Here is a 5,615-nt window from a genome sequence, read left to right on the forward strand (position 1 = left end):
GCTAAACTGGTATTATCTAATTGTGTAGTTAAATTTAACAGCTGACAGATATTCAACATAATTCATGTGTGAGACAGTCTAACAGAAGGACGGACAAAACCAGTCAAATATCAGCTGAGTTCTGCTCATATTTTATTACCATTTTCTAAACTATAGCGAATAAACTGATAATGTGAGAAATGTTGAAGGTCTGAATACATTTTGGTTTGACTGTATATGATGCTCAAAATGCAGATTAATCTGCAGCCAAATTCTTCACAATTCATGAATGCAGAAGCATGTCTTGTGGTTTATAAAAAGCCTAAGGTGTTCAACACATCAGCTCTCAAACCTCAGAGATTTGCATCAAACAGGTTTAAAGTCACCATGAAATCAATTTTTAATGGAATATTGCAGTGTTTATTGTAAATGATTTATGGGAGCACATCATTATAGTTTTAATAATGTTGAATGAGAATAAGTTCCTCCTCAGCATCTCTTCTCTTCTCTGATGACGAGGGCGGGGCTATAACCTGTCACTCACATGCGATCAGCCAATAGCAAACCACAACCATCCAATCAATTCCCCCCAGACACAATCAAGCCCCGCCCACATTTGTTCTCGTTCCAGAAGCGTTTCGCTCGATATACGACACAATAGAGGAGAGAAGACCAGCACAGCTTCACTTTCATGACGACTGTAAGTGTGATGTGACTGTTTCACTGTCTCCATGGCAACCCCAAACGATGCTGCCACAACGACCACTAAAATAGAACAAATAAAGATTTAAACGAGAGTGTCAAGCGTGTTTTGAGGAAGAGGATTCGATATATTACATGCGTTAAGTGAAGCTCTCTCTGCTCCATCATGGTCTGAGCTGATGAACACTGGCGTCTGGAGATCTGTGGGTCACACGCCATTAAACAACTGACATGATCCATTAGGATCTGCGATACGGCCAGCGTTATGACAGGACACGTCACCTCAATCCGACCTCGAATCACACTCCATCAGTGTGTGTTTCAGACGCTCAGCTCATGTCTGATGTGGAGTTAAAATAAAGAAAAAAGGGAAGCAGAAAATCGAAAGACTGGACGGGCTTTACATGCAGTGCAGAAACTGAGGAGATGAAGAAAGTCTTTGTTCCTCTTTAAGTTCTTCCTAATTTATGTAATCTTTGGGAGTTTAGAGAATGTAAAGCAGTTTCCCTTTAAAGTGGACATGGAACTAAATGAAAAGTGCTATAATAAATAAACTGATGTTTAAATCGGCTTATATTCCACAGAATGTGTTCAGTGATGTTTTCAGATTCCTCACGTGATATGTAGATGTATAGGTTGAGAAATGTGAAACAAGTAACATGTACAGTATGTGCAAATCATATTGAGGAAGAACTGAGAGAGAGAGAGAGAAGAGGTGTTCGGCAGGGTTGCAATTTAAGTCCAACATTATTTAATATGTACATCAATGAGCTTGCTGTTGAGTTAGATCAATGTGCTGCTCCTGGCCTCTCCCTTCTAGATAGAGAGGTGAAGTCCCTGTTTAATGCTGACGATCTCGTTCTACTGTCTCCTACTAAACAAGGATTACAGCAACAGCTGGACACAGTAGAAAAATACTGTCAGAACTGGGCTCTGGCTGTAAATATGAAGAAAACTAATATCATGATCTTCCAAAAACTCCCAAGATGTCAGGAGAACAAACATCAATTCACCATTAATAATGATGTCATTGAACACAGCATGAGCTATACCTACCTTGGTGTAACCATATCAGCATCAGGGAGTTTCAACATGGCAGTGAATGCACTAAAAGAAAAAGCTCGAAGAGCTATACATGCAATTAAGAGAATATTTTATAACTTCCAAATTCCAATTAAAATCTGGCTTAAAATATTTGACAGTGTCATCCAGCCCATTGCGCTGTACGGTAGTGAAATATGGGGTCCACTCAGTCATCAGAGCTACACCCGTTGGGACAAACACCCAACAGAATCTCTTCATGCAGAATTTTGCAGATACATTTTACACGTACACAGAAACACACCAACAAATGCATGCAGAGCAGAATTAGGCAGATACCCACTAATAATTAACATCCAAAAGAGAACACTCAACTTTTTTAACCACCTGAAATCCAGCCCCCAAGACACACTTCACTCCAAAGCCCTCCGAACCCAAGAGCTGAGCCCAGAGAAGAGTCCCCTATGTCAGTCGGTACTGAGGCAAAGCCCTCCGAACCCAAGAGCTGAGCCCAGAGGAGAGTCCCCTATGTCAGTCGGTACTGAGGCAAAGCCCTCCGAACCCAAGAGCTGAGCCCAGAGGAGAGTCCCCTATGTCAGTCGGTACTGAGGCAAACTGACCCACGTCAGAGACAGTCTGAGCAGCCTCAGAACAACACTGCCCTCCAAACACCAATCAGAGTCAAGCAAATCATAGCACAATGCAAAGAAACCTGTCTGGAACATTGGAAAGAAGAAACTAAAAGCCAAAGTAGACTAGAATGTTATTTTACCCTAAAAAGAGATTATAAATGAGCAGAATATCTCTCTACTGTCAGAGATAGAGAGCAGAGATCCTAACCAGGCACAGGCTCAGTGATCACAAACTGGCAATCGAAACAGGAAGACACAAAAAATCATGGCAACCAAAAGAAACCAGACCGTGTGATCACTGTTTGACAGGTGAGGTTGAGACAGAGATGCACTTTCTCCTACAATGTGAAGCGTTCAAAGACAAAAGGAACCTTTACTTTAACAAATTTAACCATATAATCCCAAATGAAATTTCTAAATTAAACTTTCTCCTGGGAGAAGGAGACAGAACTTATCTTGCTGCCCAATATGTACAAACATGCCACAACCTGAGGGGCAGTGAGTGACTGACACACACACACACACAAATATATCCAAACATTGTGTTAAGTTTCATAACTTATATATAGTACAGTTTTTTTTTTTTTTTTTTTTTTTATTGTTCATATAACTGTTTTATTATATTTGTATATATTACGTATATATTTTATTTGAATATTTTGTATTTGCTTTGGCAACATTGTTTCAAAAACTTTCATGCCAATAAAGCCCCTTTGAATTTGAATTTTGAGAGAGAGAGAGAGAGAGAGAGGAGAGAGAGAGTGAGAAAGAGAGAGAGGGAGAGGGAGAGAGAGAGAGAGGAGAGAGAGAGTGAGAAAGAGAGAGAAAGAGAGAGAGAGGGAGAGAGAGGGAGAGAGGGAGAGAGAGAGAGAGAGAGAGAGAGAGGGAGAGAGAGAGAGACAGAGAGAGGGGAGAGAGAGAGAGAGACAGAGAGAGAGGGAGAGAGAGAGAGACAGAGAGAGGGGAGAGAGAGAGTGAGAGAGAGTGAGAGAGAGAGAGTGAGTGAGTGAGTGAGTGTGTGTGTGAGGGAGAGAGAGAGAGAAAGAGAGGGAGAGAGAGAGGAGAGAGAGAGAGAGAGAGAGAGAGAGAGAGAGAGAGAGAGAGAGAGGCCACAAGCTCCTTCAGGAAATCACCAGAGCTCAACATCTTGACCTTTACATAATAGAGCAGCACATCTCACTGTAATTCATCATTACTTATCAGCTCTCACACACACTCTCTCTCTCTCTCTCTCTCACACACACAATTTTAATTTCATGGTGACATTAACAGTAGTTGTGTGATCAGTGCTCTTCACGTATCAGTCAAAAGGACAGATTTTTATATTATTTCAATGAAATGAATGTACTATATTTTAGTTCTTTTTTATTCAATATTTGTTTTTTATGTTTTTTATTCAATTCAATTCAATTCAATTCAAATTTATTTGTATAGCGCTTTTCACAATACATATTGTTTCAAAGCAGCTTTACAGAAAGTGCATTTCAGAAATGTACATAGAGAAATACAGTTAGTTAATCATGTATTGATTTAGGGCATAAACATCGCCAGCGTCGAGTCGTCTCTTCACAGGCGCCGAGTCGTCTCTGCACGGGTGTTGGAGAATCTGTAGTTTCCATGAGAGGCTGGATACAAACTGGAGCTGACGATCTGTATTTACCTCGGGACTAGCGTCCCGAGATAACAACAGAAAAGCATATGGGAAATAATTAGCGTAGCTGCTGTTCGCAATATTAATGCATTCAATCTGATTCAACTGTAGTATAAAATGTAAGTATTATGTGAATGCCTGGCTGAAGAGATGCGTCTTTAATCTAGTTTTAAACTGGGACAGCGAGTCTGAGCCTCGAATATTTTTATTCAATATTATTTTTATTCAATATTTTGTATTTTTAGGGGATTTTATGGTACTAAATTCTACTTGCGCTGTATTTATAGTCCATTTATTCACTTTTTGAGCATAAACCCTCACACATGTTGAATGCTTTAGAGCAGAACTGTTCTGGTGTTGCTCTGCTGTGATGCGACACACAGCACAAACTCCTTCAAAACCGTCTGACAACCTTATTTTACCTAAATAGTGTTTGACTCTATAGTCTTTGCACGTTTATAAACACTAGATCTGTTCTTACGCCTACGTCACGCTTGACCTTTCATCATGATCACGTAATGTGTGTCGCATCACAGCGAGTGCAAGACCAGCATTAGTGATTATAAAGTATATAAATGTTTATTTTGTTATAAAATGATCCACTGGTTTGTCTAGATGAGACTCTTATTCCTCGGCTGGATCGTGTCGAGACTTTGAAGCTGCACTGAAACTCACATCTGGACCTTCGACCCGTTGGACCCCATTGAAGACACTATATGGAGGACATCCTGGAGCGTTTTCCTCAGAAACCTTCTTGGATGACAAGAGGAGAGTAAAAAATTATGAGGAAATGTTTAATCTGAAGTGAACTACTCCTTTAAGCTGTACTCAAAAGTGTGGTACAGTGATTTTACCACGGTACAGCATGCTCTAATAATCAGTTCCTTCAGCGATCTTAGTTCACACACATATTGTATTCACCCAAAAATATCTTCAGTTTCTTCATCTTTATTTTGCACTGAAATCTGGGTTACGCACCGCAGAAGGAGAGAGAGGCCGAGATCACCAGAGACTCCAAACTTTCATACTCTAGAAAACATCCCATCTTTCCCAAAACATCTCCAACACTGACTTCTTATGTCAACGAATGAGTGTTGTTGAATGTGTACACACTTAAAAAAGAAAACCAGGGTTCTGGTTCTGGGAAATAATTAGATGTCAAATAAATACGCTCTTAAAAATAAAGGTTCCCTTCGAAAACCCCGTCTGGAACCTTTATTTTTAAGAAATCGAATTATTTCAGAAATGTAAATCATCATTCAGTTTCATAGGGAGAAGAGTAAAGGACAGATGCACTGTAAAAAAAAAATCCCGTTAAATTTACGGTAAAAAAACGGCAGCTGCGGTTGCCAGAAATTAACCGTAAACAATACGATAGCACTTAAATTTACAGTAATTTCACTTCCAAAAACTGTACATTTATTAATTTAACCGTACATCACTAAATGTGCAGTTAGATCTATCACAGTTATTCACAGTCTTTTAAAATCACGATCATGTTTTACATCTAACACTGAAAGGACCCGAAGATCTGATCAACATTCCTCGGAGAATCCCAGGATTAAGAGGGAAAATCCACACGACGCTCCCAAACGTTTTCAGGCCAGAAT

The sequence above is a fragment of the Rutilus rutilus genome (genome assembly GCF_951802725.1).
Source record: "Rutilus rutilus genome assembly, chromosome: 12".
Lineage (NCBI taxonomy): Eukaryota > Metazoa > Chordata > Actinopteri > Cypriniformes > Leuciscidae > Rutilus > Rutilus rutilus.